Genomic DNA, 22,490 nt, shown 5'->3' on the forward strand with positions numbered 1-22,490 from the left:
AAACTTTAACAGTCACCAAGACTCCAGCCTACACTTTACAAACCAGTTCAATATAAATACCAAACTAATATTTTTCCTGGAATTCATAGACTGGCGAAGACAGATTTTTCAGAGGTGTCACATGTGTTATAAAGGTGGCACAGAGTGCACCAAATTCATGTACCTGTCTAGAACTTGTACTTAAATTTGGCACATGCTGTGCCACTTTTAGAAGGCATGCAAGATACTTTCACAAAATCTTTCTCTGTACTGCAAACGAAAGTCTGTCTTAATTACATTTTGTAGGATACAAGCTATCAGTATTTTTTACAATTTGGTGCAGGGGTTACACCGCAATGTAGAAGTAGAGCAAATTAGAAGTACCTGAATTTTGTGCATAAGATGCTGTTAGAACTAAAACTGTTGCAAATGTTTATTTTAATCATGCACAACAAAGAACAATCAAGGCCAGAAAAGTGGTGCAGCAGCTTTATTGAATTTCTTTTCTACCTATAATAACTTCAAAAAAGGATAGCAAATCGGAATGGGAGGGAAAACAGTTCAGCTTGATAGAAGATACAAACAATGATTGGCTGCTTGTTTTCACATCACAACTATCAACACTAATCTCTTTTGACAGGAGCTGTAATTTTTTCCCAGCAACATCTTTCCTTGCCAAGAAACAACCAGGGGAAGGACCTGGAAAAAAAAGATTATCAGAGAGACAGGATCTGCCCAACACAAAAAAGTCTAGAACAACCTGAGTAGAATTAAAATGACCCATGTGGTTATCTCATAAATTTTGAGGCCCAAATCAAGAAAATTCTAGTAAACTCTCCAGAACACCTCAGTTGGTTCAAATGGGGAAAGTTTGATGCAATTAAAGTTCACCAGTGCTTAGACTATGGGCATTACATTATTTACATATTCTTAGCAAACAGCAAAATAGCTTTAAATCTAACTATCCCTGGCCTTTCTAGCTACTTGTGATGTGAAACAATTTAACAGCTTGGAATATTAAGAGCTTAGAAGCAGGAATGGAAGCCTGCCAAGATCTTAATTCTTACGACTAGTGATGTTGCGCTGCTAAAACCTCGTTACCTTATTTATGTGAATCACTCATATGTGCAAGTCCATATAAATAAACAATTAAAATAAATACAAATATATATATACAGTTGTGTTCAAAATAATAGCAGTGTGTTGAAAAAAGTGAATAAAGCTCAAAATCCTTCTAATAGCTTTTATTTCCTTACACACAAATGCATTGGGAACACTACACATTCTACTCCAAATCAAAACATGAAGAAAAATATATCAAATTTGTGTTCTTCCTCTAAAAAAAATTGAAGAAAAGTGAATATTAGACTGTTCCAAAAAATAGCAGTGTTTGTATTCTTCTTTACAAACTCAAACATTCACTATATAAACTGAAAATTGTTTGAAGATTTTGCTTTCCTTTGAATCACCTAATTAATATTTAGTTGTATAAGCACTGTTTCTGAGAACTGCTGTACATCTGTGTTGCATGGAGTCAAACAACTTCTGGCACCTGTGAACAGGTATTCCAGCCCAGGATGATTGGACTACATTCCGCAGTTCTTTATTTCTTGGTTTTGCCCCAGAAACTGCATTTTTTGATCTCACCCCACAAGTTTTCTATTGGATTAAGATCTGGGGATTGGGCTGGCCGCTCCATAATGTCAATCTTGTTGGTCTGGAACCAAGATGTTGCACATTTACTGGTGTGTTTGGGGTGGTTGTCTTTTTGGAACACCCATTTCAAGGGCATTTCCTCTTCAGCATAACCTCTTCAAGTATTCTGATGTATTCAAACTGATCCATGATCCCTGGTATGCGATAAATAGACCCAACACTGTAGTATGAGAAACATCCCCATATCATGATGCTTGTGCAACCATGCCTCACTGTCTTCACAGTGTACTGTGGCTTGAATTCAGTGTTTTGGGGTCGTCTGACAAACTGTCTCCAGCCACTAGACCCAAAAAGAACAATCTTACTTTCATCAGTCCACAAAATGTTGCTCCATTTCTCTTTAGGCCAGTCAATGTGCTCTTTGGCAAATTATAATCTCTTCAGCACGTCTTTTTTTTCAACAGTGGGACTTTGCCTGGGGCTTCTTGCAGATAGCTTGGCTTCACATAGGCGTCTTCTAATTGTAACAGTACTCACAGGTAACTTTAGACCTTCTTTGATCTTCCTTAGTGATTCAGTTAACACAGAATCAGCAGCATGCATGTCATGACTGTTGGGTCTGTTGGATTTCTATTACTCTACTACACCTGCTAGTAAATTATTTGCCATGTAGAAATATCATTTCTACCAAAAACAGTGACTGCTATTATTTTGAACACAACTGTGTGTGTGTATATATATATATATATATATATATATATGATAAATAAATAGAAAAATATATAGATATATAATCAATGTGTAATGTGAATCAATATTATCCCTTGTGCCAATACATCAGTTCATAAAGTCCACATATTATTCTGTGTGTGCTTATCCAACACCACAATTTCCACACGTGCTCCTTAATAACTTTGCACAGTGAAGGTGCCACCTCTGTGCTCACAGAACTCTCACCTTAAAGATACTCTCTCAATACATGTATATGTCTTTCCATCCATATTCCACCAACTTTATCTGTCTCTTCCGCCTCCAAACCACTAGGGACCCTCCTTTCTTCTCTCTCTTGGAGCCAGATGTTGGGGTGCCTTTAAGGTTCAAAATAACAAACAACTGTACTGAACAGACTGTATGGTGTCAGTAATTATAAATACCCCAGCAGAATAGCCCATTGAAAAATAGTAGACAAAACTTTATTAGTATTTAATCAAAGATTAATATGAGAACATTACTCTGTCAAGGGGGACAAACAAACACCAGTCATATACAATAAAATAAAAGAAATCGTCTGTTTTAAGGATGTATGCTGATGGTCAATATTGTGCATCAAAATAGCCTAAGGGGCCACGTGTGTTCCATTGCATATCATTGAATGGAGAACTGACTCAAAATATGCTCTCTAAATTACAAACAATAACAATGATAAATAGGACAGCATCATGCAGATATCATGTAGATAAGGATTGACTCAGGGTAACCAGTGGAAGGCTTAACTGAAATAATTTCACATCAAGCAAGTCCATTAGTCCTCCTACATAGTGGCTAAAATTGGAAATATATCAGGTTATAAAATTTCACTAAATAGAGGGTAAATCACATGTTGGTCTGCAATCCGCTTGCAATTACAAAAAATATATAGCCATCATGAAAGCGCCTGTTTTGGATTGCTTAAGCTGTACTGGGATAAAGGTGTAGGGGTGAGCAATATGAACTCAACAGGAGTCTCCCAATCACAGTAGCCACCTTCCATCACAAAATATTGGGAATCACAAGCAGCAAACAGATAAAACAACATTAAGTAACCCCATGGACCATTTAGTATGATATTTGTAAAGGTTATATATTGATGGAAACTCAATCTGCGACAGCAGTAGTATGATCATAAATGGCCACTTAATATGAGGGAGGGTAACAGCTTGTTTAGGAAAGGACAAGCATGTATATAGGGAGGAAGTCTATTGCAGCTAGAGATAGACAGGAATAGTGGTGGCTTGAACATTAGAACATAACCGAATATATTGGTATAATTGAGTCAGTCACTTATTGCCACCTCCGATCCAAACACTGCCATGTATCATCTCCCCAGTATCAGCACTTCACTTTCCAAAATAAGGCTGTTCCTATTTCCTCATGTTGCTACTGTCGGTATATCTCCATAGTGCTTAGGAGAATGTCGGTTACTCCAATGTGATGTACGGCACATATTGGCTTCCATCCAACCATGTTAAATCCATCATTGGGACACTTGCATATGTCATTTTCAGGACGTGATGATGTCACTATGTTGAGGCATTTTGTCCACCAATCATCATGAACTTTGTCAGAACTAGGAGGGGACAGTCCTATGCTTCCTTAAATACTATCTCATGCGTAATAATGCTGTCACTACACCCACTTGTGTTGAGATGTCATCATTATTATATGAAAAACTTTAAAATTAGGCTGTAGAAAAATATCAATAGATCTCTAGATGGAAATAATCAACAAGAGAAGACCAGGAGCTATTACTATAGCTTTAAACTTTTTGTGAGTTTCTGCTTTTAATAAAGGGAGCTACCATCCAGTGTCCTGTTCTTAAACATGGGAGGAAACCCAAAAAGAAAAAGTTTAATCAAGGAATACTTTGAAGTTTTATTCGGTATTTAACCCCTTGGGTATTAGCGTCCCTAACGCGTAAATCCAGTATTTTTTCTTTTGCAATAAAACTTTATCATAATCTCCTCTTCTAGATGACAGGTTTAATAGGAAAATCCCTTTTACTTTTAGACCCTCTGTTTGTCCTTTATGCGCCTCCTTAAAATGTTGTGCTAATGGGTTTTGTCAGGGCTCCAGGGTATGACCAGAGGTATGTGAACTGACGCAGGGAAACGCAGGCTTCAGATATGTTATAAACAATATAATTTATTAATACTAACAATACATAAACGCAGTGCAATACTAAAACATAACACAGAGCAAACGAACCAAACCAAACCACCCACAGATAACAATACATACAATGCAAGCGTCGTCAGGCAGGCCGGGTCAATAACAATCGGGCAGGTAGGAACAGGAGGAGCAGGCAGAGAGTAGTCAGGTCACGAGCCGGGTACAGCAACTAACGGGCAGGTAGGTACAGGGGGTCAGGCAGAGAATGGTCGGGGTCACAAGCCAGGGATCAAACAGGAGAAGTCAGAAGAGGTCCGGATCAGGCAGGGTCGGCAACGAATCAGTCAGACAGGAACAGGAACGCAGGTAACAAGATACAGGGGCCCATAGAACAACACACACCAAGGCACAGACTGCAGGTCTGGCCATCCCTTAAATACACCTCTGATCAGCCTCAGGTGTTTTGGCTGACTGCAGGGTTGAGTCTCTGATTGCTGAGAGCACCCGCTGGCCAGCCCTGGTACTGCAGCCCACAAGGCAGGTGAGTCCCACCATTACTGGCAAGTCCATTCCTGACAGTACCCCCCCCCCTCAAGGAGCGGCCTCAGGACGCTCCAAACAGTCCTAGCTGGGCAAAATGTTACACCGCCCGGGTCTGGTAACTGGCGGGATATCAAAGACTGGCACATCGGGCCGGGCAGCGGCACATCGGGCCGGACTCTGGGCAGCGGCACATGGGGCCGGACTCCGGGCAGCGGCACATCGGGCCGGACTCCGGGCAGCGGCACATCGGGCCGGACTCCGGGCAGCGGCACATCGGGCCGGACTCCGGGCAGCGGCACATCGGGCCGGACTCTGGGCAGCGGCCCGATGTGCCGGACTCCGGGCAGCGGCACATCGGGCCGGACTCCGGGCAGCGGCACATCGGGCCGGACTCCGGGCAGCGGCACATCGGGCCCCCAGGTGGAGCGGCAGGCATCGGCCCCCGGGCGGAGCGGCGGGCGCCGGGCCGAGCGGCGGGCCCCCGGGCGGAGCGGCGGGCATCGGGTCACCAGGCATCAGGTCATTTGGCTCGCTAGCGGGCACCGCGTCATCTGGCAAGGCAGTGGGCACCAAGTCACCAGGCACGACAGTGGGTTCCGAGTCAACTGGCATGACCGCGGGCACTGGGTCAGACATTGGATCGTCTGGCTTGACAGCGGGCATCGGGTCACCAGGCATCAAGTCATTTGGCTGGACAGTGGGCACCGCATCATCTGGCAAGGCAGTGGGCACCAAGTCACCAGGCATGACAGTGGGCTCTGAGTCAATTGGCACGACAGCGGGCACTGGGTCATCAGGCATTGGATCGTCTGGCTCGACAGCAGGCATCAGGTCACCAACCATGACAGTGGGCACCGGGTCATCAGGTACCAGATCGTCTGGCTCGACAGCAGGCACCGGATCATCTGGCGCTGGATCGTCTGGCTCGACAGTGGGCATCGTGTCACCAGGCATGACAGCGGGCATCGGGTCATCAGGCATTGGATCGTCTGGATCGACAGCGGGCATCGGGTCACCAGGCATGACAGCGGGCACTGGGTCATCAGGCATTGGATTGTCTGGCTCGACAGCGGGCATCGGGTCACCAGGCATGACAGCAGGCACTGGGTCATCAGGTACCGGATTGTCTGGATCAACAGCGGGCTTCGGGTCATCAGGCATTGGATCGTCAGGCTGGGTAGAGACATCAGGCTGAAGTGCGGGTGCCGAGGCACCAGGCTGAACCACGGAAGGCAGGTTCTTAGACGGCAGGCTCACCGGTTTGGATTCTGGCAGGATGGTACTGGTTGGAAAGAATTTTCGCTTTTTTCTGGTTTTAACTACTGGAGCATTGCAAGTAAACGCAGGTCTGCAAACGAATGGAGCAGCTGAGGACAGAGAAGAGCTGGAAGATGGAACAGAGGAGGGAGCAGTTGCTACAGAGGACTTCTTTACAGGGTTAAAGAAAGGATAGGTGCAGCGAGTGGGAGCAGAGGACTGATATGTGGTAGTTAGCAGAGTATACTGGGCCGTTGCTGGGGGTGCTGTTGGGGATGTAGGAAGAGTGCCTTGAGCGGAGGAATGACGTTGTAAGCTGACTGAGGCTGGGTGCAACAAGTCTGACCATGTCTGTAGTATGGGTTGAACAAAGCTCAGCTTACACAAAGCCTGTCTGGTCAAAGACTGCACTGCGTTTATACAATCCCTTAATACCTGTGGTGAACATGCAGCATAATGCTCCAAGAAGCAATCCACATCATCCTCTAATAACCATACCAGGGACTCTACCTGGTCAGCACTAAATGGTGGCAAAAAGTCATTCCTGCTTTCAGGGGTACCAGATGAAGCCAACTCTACACAAACCTGAATCAAAGGTTGCACCTCAGAGAACTCTGTGCCCTGATCTACTAGAACATGAGTGATCCGTATACATTCTAGCAGTTGATCCCGGGTATACTCCCTCAGAGTCTGATAAGCATATTCTCTGTCATCAAAAACCAGCAGCGACAAATACACAACCTCATCAAGATCCATCCTTCCCAGCAACAAGCCAAGATGGCTTCCCTGTGCAGCCACTTCTGGTCAGGATTGGGGCCTTGGTGTAATGTCAGGGCTCCAGGGTATGACCAGAGGTATGTGAACTGACGCAGGGAAACGCAGGCTTCAGATATGTTATAAACAATATAATTTATTAATACTAACAATACATAAACGCAGTGCAATACTAAAACATAACACGGTGCAAACGAACCAAACCACCCACAGATAACAATACATACAATGCAAGCATCGTCAGGCAGGCCGGGTCAATAACAATCGGGCAGGTAGGAACAGGAGGAGCAGGCAGAGAGTAGTCAGGTCACGAGCCAGGGATCAAACAGGAGAAGTCAGAAGAGGTCCGGATCAGGCAGGGTCGGCAACGAATCAGTCAGACAGGAACGCAGGTAACAAGATACAGGGGTCCATAGAAAAACACACACCAAGGCACAGACTGCAGGTCTGGCCATCCCTTAAATACACCTGTGATCAGCCTCAGGTGTTTTGGCTGACTGCAGGGTTGAGTCTCTGATTGCTGAGAGCATCCGCTGGCCAGCCCTGGTACTGCAGCCCACAAGGCAGGTGAGTCCCACCATTACTGGCAAGTCCATTCCTGACAGGTTTTCCCTTTCCTTCTCAGTTTCTTTGTGATTACCTTTGATATCTCTTCGATGTTCACCAATCCGGATCCTCAATGAACGTTTGAACTTACCTATATAAAATGTATTGCATGGATATTCCAGCATATAGATAACTTTGCTGCTTGAACAATTTATAAATATCTTAATCTCAAAGACTTTTGTTTTATATACATTGGTGAACATTCAACAATTTTCTACGAAAGGACATATCTGGCAGTGACCACAGGAATACATACCTGCCAGTTCGAATATAATTGTTAGCCAGTTACCTTTTGGCTGGCTTTTAAATTCGGAATGTACTAGTAAATCACTTGAATTAGATGTCTTTTGTGCTGGCACTCGGTGATCGCCGTGTATCATCGACGGGGGAGAGACCTGTATTGTAAACAATACAGATCTCTCCCCTGTCAGCTCCTGCACACTGCTTTGTATGGCTCTGCATAGCAGTGTAAAGCACACACACAGTAAAACAGCACACAGTTAACCCTTTGATTGCCCCAGATGTTAACCCTTTCCTGCCCAGTGTCATTAGTACAGTGTCAGTACTTTTTATTAGCACTGATCACTGTATTAGTGTCACTAGGGATGTCAGTGACAGTCAGTTCCCCTCCAGTGTCAGAATGCCCACCGCAGTCCCACAGTCCCACTATAAGTCGCCACCATTACTAGTATAACCAGAAAAAAAAATTCCATTACCTATGCCATTTGTAGACACTATATGACTTTCACGTAAACCAATTAATTTACACATACTGGGATTTTTTTTAGCAAAGACATGTAGCAGAATACATTTTGGCGTAAATTTATGATGAAATTTGATTTTTTTAAATTTTTTTACTGGACATGTTTAATAGCAAAAAGTCAAAATTATTGTTTTTTTTTTCTCTCAAAATTGGCGGTCTTTTTTTTTTCCTTTATAGCGTAAAATATAAAAAACGCAGAGGCAATCACATACCACTGAAAGAAAGCTCTATTTGTGAGAAAAAAGGACATACATTTCATTTCGGTGCAGCACTGCATAACCTCGCAATTGTCATTTAAAGTAATGCCGTGCCCGTATCACAAAAAATGGCCTGGTCAAGAAGGGAGCTAAATCCTCTGGAGGGCAAGTGGTTAAAATAATCCCTTATTTATTAAAATATATATTGCACTCACAGTTTTACATTCAAAAATGCTTGTAATACAGAGCGATCGATAGACACTTCTTCATGACCTCACTTCTGGTTTGAGTCTGCCTCCACGTGCCCAGATTTTCTTTTGATTTCACTGCCTATGTTGAGAAAAGGGAAAAGCCAATTGTTCAGTCTTGGGTTTTAGAGTGATCGGATGAATGCTTAAACTTTTTCCAGCTTGACCCCTTATTCAACAGCAGCCAAGCATCATATATATAGAAGCAGTATTTTTACTGCTTCTATTTATGACCGCTTCCTGATGTCAGTGGCTTTACTAGCAGTAGGTACTAGCACCTGTTGTGTCCATAGCAATGAGCACTGTCACAGGAACATTACTTACATGGCTGGGAATCACCCATCATGTAAGCAAAGGAGCAGGGATAACAGTGACATAACTCCCCAAATATGGTCACTGACCATAATTGGGCAATTACATTTTTTTTTCTTTTTAATAAAAGACTTGTCACATGTTTGTGTGTCTTTATTTCTAGGTTAAATTTTTTTCTGAATGAGTAGGTGTCACATACCTGGATAGTGAGCCCGACGTGAAGAAGCAGGCCTCCCGTACAACTCCGGCTCAAGGACCGCTGATAGTGAGACAGCGGTCGCAGGGGCACGGTGGGGTATGAGTGCCTGTGATCAGTCCAGTAACACCTGATGAGTCTTAGGCAGGGAGCAAGGTTCTGATGTAGCCATGTTGGATGGATGGATACTCTAGAGCTGCGTGCTGAGGATGCAGGGTCAGATGAGCCGGGTTCGGTACCGGTCAGGCAGATCAGGCTTACAGCGGCAGGAGGAAGAGTAGTCAGGTCACAGGCCAGTTCAGCAATGCTAGATCAATCAGACAGGAGAGGAGACAGAAGAATAATCCAAGACAGGTCAAGGTCAGGGCAGGAAGCAATCAAGCTGAGATCAGGAACAGGCTGGTTCGATATCAGGAGACAATCACAGGAATCAGGGAACACAAGCAGGGAAAAGACCATACAGCAATGGGACAACTACTGCAGCCAGTTTAAATAGCCCTTTTGGCGCCAGCATTAGTGACAGGCGCGCTCCCGTATGCTCAAGTGCGCATGCGTGCACGCACGTGTGAGCGCCTATGTCCAAGTGCCTGCACATCTGTTTGGCTAGTAAGGACTCTGTGCATGCATATATTTCTGCGCCGTGGAACTTCGCCTGCACTATGGGCAGGCTTTTCCTGACAGTAGGGGTACTATATACCCCATACTCATTCATTTAGGGGGGCCTGGTATCTGGGGTCCCCCTTATTTTTAAAGGGTGGTTCTAGATTCTGATAAGTCCTCTGCCTGCAGACCCCCACAACCACTGATCAGGGCTGTGGGGAAGAGGCCCTTGTTCTCATCAACAAGCTGAGGGCATGTGACGCAGTATGGGTCAGGGGGTCACTTATCCCCCTTTCCTGGCCAGACAGGCTGCATGCTTAGAAAAAAGGTCTGGACTGTATTTTTAGAGGTGCCTCACACTTTCTTTGTGTGAAGTACAACCTTAAAATCCATACCAGATTCAAAGGGTCTAATTTGCATTTGGGGGGGGGGGCATTCTTGCTGTAGGATGTGCTACAGCAAAATTATGAAATTTAAATTGCCAGCAAATTATATTTTGGGGGACTTTTGGAGGTGTCTTTGTGCTATTTTGTTTTTTAAATAGAAGCTAAGAGGGGGAATGCAATTTGACAACAATTTAAAAATGTTTTCCTTTGTAAACCTTTTGCTTTGCTAGCAATGGCCTAAAAACATGTGTGCACTTGTAGATGCTATGTGGGCAGTGCCTACCCTTATACTATTGTTTGACACCCCTTTACCCAGAAAGTGGAAATTTTTTATATGACAGAATAAGCATCCATTGATTTCAGTGGGACTTGGATTTGCCATCCAAACCTCTTCACATTTTGGTTAAACTTGCTTTAACTAAACTCAGGGCAGTTTGGCTCATCCCTAGTAGTGAATTTAAAGACAATTTTCTCCACATCTCCTACAGATACAGAGAGTAATGAGATATTGTGTTAAAGTGCTTTTACTACATGCTTAAAATATGTAAATACTTTACTGTACATAGTCTGGGCACTAGATCACTTTAGACACTAAAGTGTACAGATGTTTTTGGTCAACACACACATTAAAGTGCAATTCTTATGATAAAAATTTAAATGACGGCATCTTTAGCAATGTCTCACAATGGCAATGTACAAAGAGATACTTATATATAATTGAAAGCTTTTTTTTTTTTTTTAATTCCTTATTTTTCTTTCCCTTCCCATTATTTGCACAGTAGGCATTTTCAATAAGGGCAAAATAATCCATCAACCTTTACTTCCTGGAACTCTGACTAGAACTTTTGGTCTGCCTCATGAAACATATGGCAGGGAGCTCCCAAGACTCGTCTGTGAGACCAGGGTATTATCACCAGTGCCACAAGAAACCAGGAAGTGGAAAAACAGCCATTGTAAGTAAAAGCAAAATGTTTGTCTAATCAATGTAAGATGATTTCATGTCAGCATGCAGAGCTGAATGCTGATATTATTTTTAGAGAAAGAAGGGAAAGATTCACTTTAACAATTCTGTTGAGGCCATGAACATCTTGTCTCTTTGCTAAACAAGAGAGACTTATATTCCATATATTCCTGTAATACAGCAGCAGACTATTGAATTGTAGCCTAGGATGAGAACAAACCAGTATTCTGAGTAATAATCTATCATAATACAGAGTAGTCAGACTTTTTCTTTCAAAACAGAAAACCTGCCAAGTACACAATCTGAAAGGCAGCCAGGTACAGAGAGCTCTCAGCTGGGTTAGTAAAGCTCAGTTGTAAGATATATATTTTTAATAACTGATCTCAGCACATTTAACATCTTAACAGTTAAAAGGCAGGGAATTCACATGCTATAGAAAGTTTATTTTGAGAGTAAATAAGAAGTATTAATGCCAATTTATTTATAATAAAGAAAATGATAACATCAGCAAAGGCAAAAAAGGAGAAGAAAATTACTCTTCCACAGGTCCTGAACCCAACAATAACATTACCATTAGGAAAGGTGACCTCAACAACTAAAGGGACACTGTCATGAGAGATTAATGGAGGTTACTATTACTGAACTCTCCTTTGAGAATGCTAGTTCCCTGATTGCCACTCTGATGTTTTGATTTTAAAGTGTTAGTGTTACTAAACCCAGGAGCCTGCATTCACTATATCTGGTCTCCCACAGTACACAGCATATGGAAGTGCAATTATTTTAGTCAAAATAAACTGCTAAATACCTTTTCTTTTCAGCAGTATATATCAGTCTTGTGACTTCTAACAGTGTTCAGCAGAGCACTGGTTAAAGCTTGTAGGAGGAGTTTCCTCTAGAAGGATGCAGAACCCATGACCTCTGTCTGAACAGTGCTGATTGGTCCTGTGCTGATCACATGCACTCTCCCAAGAAAAAAACCACTCTAGCAATACACAGCAAGCTGAACATTTGCAGTGTCTCCACATGATATGTCTTAGGAGATAAGAGGCAGACACTGAAGGAAGAGGAGGATCAGAAAAGTCAGGATCAAACAGCATTTTTACACAAAGCAGAGGATTAACCCCTTAGGTTCCACAGTAAGTATAACAAGCATGCTTTACTGCATATACAGACTGATTTTACTGTTGTGGGTTCAGTAATGCTGCCTGAGTTGCTGACTTGAAATAAGTCTATAAATATGTAGTTCTGAAACTCATATACAGCATGCTTTTTCCAGGTCTGAGACTGAACCATACTGATATTCAACCAGCCAGGTACAGTTGCAAGAAAAAGGATGCGAACCCCTTGGGATTATGTGGAGTTTTGCATGAATTGGGCATAAAATGTGCTCTGAACGTCATCTAAGTCACAACAATAGTAGAACACAGTCTGCTGAACATAATACTACACAAACATTAGATGTTGCCATGGTTTAATTGCACATAACATGTAAACATTCACAGTGCAGGGAGGAAAAAGTATGTGAGGCCCTAGCTTAATGACTTCTCCCAGAGCTAATTGGAGCCAGGAGTGAGCCAACCTTGACTCCAATCAGTGTGATGATATTGGATGTGTTGCTGACAGCTGTCCTGCCCTTAAAAAACACACACCTGTTTTGGGTTTACTGGTTTCAAGAAGCACTGTCTGATGTGAACCATGCCTCACAGAAAAGAGCTCTCAGAAGACCTATGATCAAGATTTGTTGACTTGCATGAAGCTGGAAAGGGTTACAAAAGTATCTCCAAAAGCCTTGATGTTCATGTGTCCACGGTAAAACAGACTGTCTACAAATGGAGAAAGTTTAGCACTGTTGCTACTCTCCCTAGGCGTTGTCGTCCTGTAAAAATGACTGCAAGAGGATGGGTGATGCAACAGGACAATGACCCAAAGCATACAAGTAATTCAACAAAACAATGGCTGCAACAGCACAGAATACGCCTTTTGGAGTGGCCCAGTCAGAGTCCTGACCTCAACCCGATTGAAATGCTGTGGCATGACCTTAAGAGAGCGATTCACACCAGACATCCCAAGAATATTGCTACACTGAAACAGTTTTGTGAAGAGGAGTAGTCCAAAATTACTCCAGAACGTTGTGCAGGTCTGATCTGCAACTACAGGAAACGTTTGGTTGAGGTTATTGCTGCCAAAGGAGGGTCAACCAGTTATTAAGTCCAAAGGTTCACATACTTTTTCCTCCCTGCACTGTGAATGTTTACATGTTATGTGCAATTAAACCATGGCAACATCTAATGTTTGTGTAGTGTTATGTTCAGCAGACTGTGTTCATCTATTGTTGTGATTTAGATGACGTTCAGAGCACATTTTATGCCCAATTCATGCAAAACTGCACATAATCCCAAGGGGTTCTCATACTTTTTCTTGCAACTGTATATACCCATTTCATAGGGAGGCCTGCACTAGCATCCCCCATATTTTTCTCCTGGAAAAGTCAGTTTACCCCCCCCCCCATTTTCTGTCCCTAATTCCTAACACTTAACATATATTTAAACCCTATATTTTTTTCCTTTCAGAGTGCATGCATTTTAAGGCAAGTTGGCATGTTAACTGTCTTAAAAGAAATGTAATGTACAGCCTTTTTAATGATAAATACAGCTACCAATCTAAAGGGATGAGCAATAGTGACAGCACTGCAGAGATTTTACTGCAGAAAGAAAAGCATTGTCACCATAACAAAGAAAGTGCCTATTCAATGGCTCTACTTGCAGGCTATTAGCATTACCATGAAACAACTGATAAACTAGTGTGTTGCCTCCAGTGAATCTTAAAATACATCCAAGATAACACAAATAAAAAGTGAAAAGGGCTGCTGCCTCAGTTGAAAACTCAGATAGATAAGTCCAGGAGACTGCTGCCAACACAGAAGTGTTTCCAGCACAGTGAACAAAAAAAAGTTTAATGTGTGGCGCTGTCCCTATAGCTCTCAAACAAACTAAGTCCCTGTGTTACAAATTATCACCTCCCAAAAACAACATGAAACAAAAAGTAATGATGACAATCAAAATAAAGTGAATTCCTTACATATACAGTGCTTACATAAATGGGAATTTAAATAAGGATAATAATAATAAAAAAAGGAAAGAAAGTCCATGCAAGTCTATGATGATTAATGATAATCAATTTTACAGATTGCGGTCCATATTAGTGCTCCTTCATCCTCATGTGTAAAAACTCCAAAGGAACCCAGTGCTATGAATTAAATAGCCGTGCATACACCAGCTGTGCTCTTAGGTGACCTCTCACCCTTAAATCAGACCACACAAGTCTAATAGCGCTTTACTCAGATGTCAGATGTGGGGATGGCCAGCTCAGAGGTGGCAGTCCTGGATGTCACTGCTATCCCTAACAGCCAGGAGGGCAGACCATCTAGAGGGGTGGTGAGGGTAATGCAGGAAGGCCTAGACAGCTGGTGATAGTAGGGGATTCTATAATCAGAAGGACTGATAGAATAATTTGTTGCCAGGATCGCCTTAACCGAATGGTTTGCTATCTTCCTGGTGCCAGGGTTCGGCATGTGGTGGACCGAGTTAATAAATTACTGGAAGGGGCTGGGCACGACCCAGCTGTCTTGGTCCATGTTTGAACCAATGACAGAATACATGGAAGGTGGAGGCTCCTTAAGAATCAATTTAAAGAACTAGGCTGCAAGTTGAAGGGAAGGACCTCCAAGGTGATATTCTCTGAAATATTATCTGTGCCATGTGCCACTCAGGAAAGACGGGGGGAGATTAGAGAACTCAATGCATGGCTGAAGCCCTGGTGTAAGAGGCAATGATTTGGGTTTCTAGAGCACTGGGTTGACTATTGATTGGGGTGCAACCTATATGCAAGAGATGGTTTGCACCTAAATGGAAGGGGGTCTGCTGTGCTGGGGGAGAGGTTTATGGGTTCAAAGAGGTCCCAACTAGGAATGATGCTCTGCTGGACCTGGTAATATCAAACCATGCAGAGCTTATTACCAATGTCCATGTAAAAGAACATCTGGGTAGCAGTGACCATAACATGATTTAATTTATTGTTAGCTGTAAACACCGAGCACATAAAATACAAACGCTCAATTTTAAGAGAGCTAATTTTCCAAGGCTGAGAGCTGCTCTCCAAGACTTAGACTGGGAGAAAATATTGGCATCAATGAACACAACACAGAAATGTGAGTTCTTCAAAAAGACTGTATGTGAACACACTGCAAAATATCTTCCAATGGGCAACAAGTTTAAAAGGCTAAAAATTAAACCTATGTGGCTGATAGGCACTGATGGGTGACAGGTGCACTGCTGATGGGCACTCATGGGTGACAGGAACACTGATGGGCACTGATAGGTGACAGATGCACTGATGGGCAGCAGGTACACTGATGGGTGTCAGGTGCACTGATGGGCGACAGGTACACTGATGGGCATTGATGGGTGACAGGTGCACTGATGGGCGACAGGTACACTGATGGTGGGCACTGTGGATGTGTTTGTGCACTGTGTACAGAACAGTAACAAGATCTGTGTGTGAGGAGAGGAAGCTGGTAACAGTGTGTTACCACTCTGTGTTTACATTTGTGACAGGCTGTCATTGGACACAGCCAATTATGTGTTAAAGAGTCAATGGCTCTACCTCGATCGATGATGAGCTGTGTCCAAGGAATACACTTCACCAGCGGTTGCGGCTAGAGTGGGAGGACATCATATGACGTCCTCCCAGAACGAGAGAGCACCTGCCCATCCATCATTTGCCTTTACGGTGAGCAAGAGGCGGTTAAACAATGAAAATCATAAAATACCATTAAATAGATCATAGTGCCATAATTACAGGATCAATTAAAAAGGCATTTAGGGGCACGGGCGTATTTACCACAAGGCAAACAAGGCATTTGCCTAGGGCGGCATTTTTTCAGGGGGCAGTAGCATTTTTCAGAGGGCAGAGGCATTTTTCAGGGGGGGGGGAAGCAGCATTTTTCAGGCGAGCAGCGCTGCCCCCTGATAGAAGGGATGGAATAAAGGACGCATGCAGCATGGGGACCAGGTGGGATCTGAGAGAGGCTTAATGGTGTATGCAGAGCCTGACTCTTGTTCCCGGGGATGTCTGGAGCTGTGAAGGTGAGTGTTTTCTCTCTCGCCAGGGCGTATGTGGTGGGGGGGGGTTGCCAGTGTGCATGGGGCGGTGGTAGTGGAAGGCTCTCTCGGGTGGGGGGGGGGGTGCTGTTAGTCAATGTCAGCCCCTTATCATGGGGGAGGAGGTGTTTGTCAGTGTCAGGGTCTCTCCGTGGGGTGGGGGGGGAGTTGATTTTTGTGTTGCCTAGGGCAGCACGAAACCTACATACACCACTGTTTAGGGGTATGATTTACTAAAGGCAAATAGACTATGCCCTGCAGTTGCTGCAGAGCTTAGTAAATATGCAATCAATAATGCTCTTTTTTTCCCCTGCATATGACTGGGTATTCCTTGCAAAGTGAAGCTTTACCTCAATTACTAGGTTCTGGAGCAACTTTGCAAATGTACAGTCTATTTGCCTTTAGTAAATCAACCCCAAAGTCTTTAAATGTCAGGAAGAGAGAGAAGAGATAGAGAAGTAGATATACCCATTAGAAGCTCCTACAGGTGAAACTCAAAAAATTAGAATATCGTGCAAAAGTTCATTTATTTCAGTAATGCAACTTAAAAGGTGAAACTAAGATATGAGATAGACTCATTACATGCAAAGCAAGATAGTTCAAGCCGTGATTTGTCATAATTGTGATGATTATGGCTTACAGCTCATGAAAACCCCAAATCCACAATCTCAGAAAATTAGAATATGACATGCAATCAATAAAACAAGGATTGTACATAGAACAATATCGGACCTCAGAAAAGTATAAGCATGCATATGTACTCAGTACTTGGTTTAGGCCCCTTTTGCAGCAATTACTGCCTCAATGCAGCGTGGCATGGAAGCTATCAGCCTGTGGCACTGCTGAGGTGTTATGGAAGACCAGGATGCTTCAATAGTTTTATTTCGGATAGATAAGATATAGGGCTGAGTAGATATTTTATTTATTATTTTCTTGGATGTGGAGCTTGAGTTAGTAGATTTTTATGATTTTATGTTTTATTAATTTTAGATTATTATTTCTGATGAGCGGTGGTAATTTAGGGTATCTGAGGGAATAGTAATGAATTACTGCAAGGATGGGTGTTTCTTGTAGCATATTTGTGATTAGATTTGCTTTATTGCAGTACTTGAGGGAGTGTTATGATAAAAAGAACCAGTAGAGGGAGTAGTGCAATGGTATATTAAGGGTTATATTAATAGAGGGAGTATTTTTAATATATTTTAATACATAAAATTAAAAGTATATAAAGATTATTTGTTGGTATATTTTATATGATATGATATGATATTTTAATTAAAGATTAATTTTAATTTTATTTTATTTGTATAATGAATAATGTTGTATATGGGTAATAGGATAGGATTTTACATGTATAATATATAGGTTGGTGATTAAAATATACGAATATTGTATGTGGGTCTAATAGGATATTATTCCTATATGTTTAATATATAGGCTTGATGTTTTTGATAAGATTTGGATGATAGAATGTGAGAATTAGGAAGGTATCCGGTATTTGCGGCTTTAGGGATTGATAGGATGTTGTTTTTTGCGATGTTCCCTTATCCAAAATGGCGGAAATAGCCTCACCTCATTGAGAGACATTAGGATTAAAGGAGAGGCCAATGAGACGTCGGTATCCCTTCAGATGAAGTCCGGAAGTGACGAAACGCGTTAGGGGAGTGACGTCATCACGCACGCACGCCAACCGGAAGTGTTGCCGTGGCCATTTTGTTGGTTGGAAACATATGTGTTTTTCAACCTGAAACTTGAAAGAGGAATATGTGAAGCTGGATATCCCTGTTTTATATGTGAGTTGCTATTAAAATTTGTCCATTTTTATGGATTCTGCCTAAAGAGCCTTTTTATGCTTTTATGAGGAGTTGGGAGGAAAACCTAAGAAAATGAAGGATTGAGAAATACGGATCTCCTATGTCAGTTCATGCTTAAAAATACTGCAAGAGGGTAAAAGTACCTAGTATCATTTTTTGGCTGGAGTTTAGAGGGTACTAGTACCTAGTATCACTATTCACTTGTGATTGGAGTGATCACGGTTTTTCACATTTTGGGTTTTATTTAATTTATTTAATTTTATTCACCTATTTGGATTGTGATATATATTGGATTTATTTTGCACTAAATGATTTTGAGTGTGGTTTTTGGTTGCGCACAGAGTGAAGTATATATATACATATTGTAAAAGGGTAATACACTATGAATTTTCTGTTTTATTGGATTGAAAGAAAAACATTTTTTTTTTTTTTTGTAACTTGGACACTTTGGGTTTATCGAACACAGTTTTCATATATAATTTTTTATATATAATTTTTATATATATAATTTTGTTTTTTTGGGTTTATTTTTTATTTTTTAAGATAGAATTGAGTGTGGATTTATGTAAATACAATTTTGGGGATTTATGTGTACCACAAAAGGATTTATTAGATTGGAAGGAAGGAAGGGGTGGATGGAAGGAAGGAAAGGAGGGGTGGGTGGAAGGAAGGAAGGGTGGGTGAAAGGAAGGAAGGAAGGATGGAAGGAAGGGAGGGGTGGGTGGAAGGAAAGAAGGGGTGGGTGGAAGGAAGGAAGGAAAGGGTGGAAGGAAAAAATGGGTGGAGGGATGGAAGAGAGGGTTGAAGGAATGGAGGGGGGATGGAAGGATGGGAGGGTGGAAGGAAGGGAGAGGGGGTGGAATGGAAGGAGGGTGGAAAGATGGAAAGAAGGGAGGGGGAGGTGGAAGGATGGAAATAAGGGAGGGGGAGGTGGAAGGATAGAAATAAGGGAGGGGGTGGAAGGATGTAAGGGAGGGGGGGTGGAAGGATGGAAGAAATGGAGGGGGTGGGATAGAAAGATGGAAGGGAGGAGGGAGGTGGAAGGATGGAAGGAAGGGGGGTGGAAGGAAGGGAGTGGAAGGGTGGAAAGGAGGGGGTGGAAGGAAGGAAGGGAGGGGGCGGTGGAATGATGGAAGGAAGGGGGGATGGAAGGGAGGGGGGGTGAAAGGGAGGGGAGGTGGAAGGATGGAAGGAAGGGGGGTGGAAGGAAGGGAGTGGAAGGGTGGAAAGGAGGGGGTGGAAGGAAGGAAGGGAGGGGGCGGTGGAATGATGGAAGGAAGGGGGGATGGAAGGGAGGGGGGGTGAAAGGGAGGGGAGGTGGAAGGATGGAAGGGGGGTGGGGGGTGGAAGGAAGGGGGTAGAAGGAAGGGAGGGGGGGTGGAAGGGTGGAAAGAAGGGAGGGTAGAAGGATGGAAGGAAGGGAGGGGGGGTGGAAGGATGGAAGGAAGGGAGGGGGGGTGGAAGGATGGAAGGAAGGTTAGGTCAAACTCCCCATGACTCCTTCAGAAGCATCAGAGCTGTAACTGTCGGTTGCTGTGTTCAGTTTCCTGCCCACACCTCCTCTGAAGCGGCACGGACTGTGGAGTGTGGCAAGGCACAGGAGCGAGGCAGAGCAGATCCAGCCTTTCTCTCCTCTTCTCCTATTGGTGCTGAGGATGGAGAGAGGGGCTGGGCTTCTGAGCAGTGAGAATAACACAGTGGCGGAGGGAGGGGGACCGAAAGAAAACTGTTCTGTGCAGCGGTGGGGGTGGTGACAAGCAGCGATCTTCTGTATGGCTTTCAATGAAGCAGCTGGAAGCTGATTCTCCTCCTTTCCCTCCTGTGGCTTTCAGCTGCTTCATTGAAAGCCATACAGGAGATTGCTGCTTGTCACTGTCCCCCCTGCCGCCCCTCCCAGAAACCCCTAGCCCCGGTGCTGCTCACCGCCTCCACCGCTGCACAGAATGGTTTTCTTTCTGCCCCCCTTCCTCCCACTGCTGCTGTGTTCCCGCCACTGTGTTCTTCTCACTGCCCAGCCTAAATTTCAAGTCTGCAGCCAGGGAAGGTTGGCAATTTTCCTCTGGGGGGGTTCAGACCACCCTGACTCCCCCCTTATCTACGCCCCTGGGAGGTGGTGAAACATGTAACGAAGTATATCCCAACTAGTAAGCCCATGTCAAGTTGCCCGCACCTTTCTTCAGATTCCCTTGTGAGCTTTCCAAATGCCTCTATACTTGGAACATTCCTGTATGCAAATTTAGCTCCTGTAATGAACCCACCCCCACCCCCTTCAGCCTCTTGGAAATCAATATTGTCCAGGCCATCCATCACAGTGATGAACCAACAGTGAAGCACATGAGGTAGAACAGTGGAGAGCTGGTAAAAATCTGCATAGCTGAACCCTGGATTATGGACCTGCAGCATATTCAACACATAAACCTGAGGAGTCTGCCGTGTCATACATGCCTAGTTTAATTTGATTGTACATATTATTTAAATAATCTGATAAAGCCTCCAAGACATATGTATTGAAGGATGAGACATGATGTGTTACATTTTTATTCACCCTGTGATTTCATTACAGTACATGTTCCCTATGTACATCCCCTGAGTTTATTTATGGAGCCAATCCAACAAATTAATAAAAGGAAAATGGAAAAAAATGTCAGGCTTATTTCATAGATCCTCAGAGAACATATTTATTGCAAGACCATTTGCAAATATGCCTGAAAATAACCTATATGTTAGGTAACAGCTGTTTATCTACAGTCAAAGGGCCAGAAGAAATCCATGTTTAACATGATATTATGACTATGCATGGCAGATACTAACAACTCTACACACACACACATATTGCAAAAGTCTACAACAATCTATTTAATTTACATCCTTTTAAACAAAGCCTCACAATACGTAGCCAAAAGTGAATCTTTTTATTTATTTATTAATATTTATTATTTATTCTTATTTACTCATATGTTATTTATTTAAAGAATTTTGTACACAATACATACAACCTTAGACATAACATAGCAGCCAAACTAGAGGTGGCAAAAGAGGAAAAAAAAAACCTGAATTTCATCTAATACAACTTTGGTGTAGCCAACAAGATGCTATGCAAAAAAACTTAGTACTAGGATGTACCTAACAGCCTACCCAACCGAATCAATTATGAAAAATAAACAAAATACAGGTGATACATGTAAATTACAAAATATCTAAATATGTAGTGCCTAACCAGCATTTCCAGATACTGTCAAATTTACACATTACATTGCATAAGAAACATGACCACTTTTCATATGCTTTGCACCTGCTCAATTCCTGTAGCCATCCTGCTATTATAGGGGGGGAGGTGAAATCAACTTAACAGCAAGCATTCTATGAGCAGCAAAGAGTGACCTGAAAACCAACAGGGATTTATGATCATCTAAAAATGTAGTAGTAGAGTTAAAATATCCCAAAATACATGTCTCAAAGGATCTACAGTAGAGTACACTGTGAATGTGAATCTTTAGTCTGTACTGTGTGGCTAGTTTAACCACTTCAGTAGCAGGCACTATTACCCCCTTTCTGCCCAGGCCAATATTCAGCTTTCAGAGCTCTCACAGTTTGAATGACAATTGCGCTGTCATGCAACACTGTACCAAAACTAAATTTTTATCATTTTGTTCATACAACTAGAGCTTTCTTTTAGTGGTATTTAATCACCAATCACTAGATTTTTTATTTTTTGGTAAATAAACGAAAAAAGACTAACTTTTTTTCTTCATTCTGTTATAAAATTTTGCAAATAAATAATTGTTCTTCATAAATGTAGGCCAAAATGTATACTGCTACATTTCTATGGTGAAAATATTATTTAGTCTGTAGGAAATTTATAGAGTCCACCAACTATGGTATATATCTGAAAAGGATCTCATTTCTTGAGGACCAGAAATGTCAGGACAGTACAGATATCCCACAAAGTACCTCTTTTTGAAAAGTAGACAGTATACAGTAAGAGGCATGGCAAGTTTTTTAAGATGTAATTTTTTGACAGTGATCAGTATTTTTTTTTTACACATTATGATTGCCTATAGCAGTGTATTTCACTGCTTTAGGCAAGCATTTGAATTAATGAAATCAATTCATTCAGTGTTTTTTGTTGTGATTAGCTGTGACTGGCCACAGCTAATCACATGACACAGAT

General features: G+C 42.6%; 1 long non-coding RNA gene across 1 annotated transcript in view; it reads right to left on the reverse strand.

The window, feature by feature from the left end:
- Positions 1–463: 463 nt before the first annotated feature.
- The window catches only part of LOC149459621 (uncharacterized), a 37,928-nt gene continuing 15,901 nt past the window's right edge, over positions 464–22,490 (reverse strand). The window contains exons 2-3 of the long non-coding RNA XR_016313243.1: positions 2,593–2,723; positions 464–678 (exon numbers count right to left, since the gene is read on the reverse strand). This is a non-coding gene — a long non-coding RNA (uncharacterized LOC149459621). The remainder of the gene's footprint in view (positions 679–2,592; positions 2,724–22,490) is intronic.

Source organism: Staurois parvus, unplaced genomic scaffold, assembly GCF_062004578.1.
Source record: "Staurois parvus isolate SC_StPar_1 unplaced genomic scaffold, SC_StPar_1.0 ptg000251l, whole genome shotgun sequence".
NCBI lineage: Eukaryota > Metazoa > Chordata > Amphibia > Anura > Ranidae > Staurois > Staurois parvus.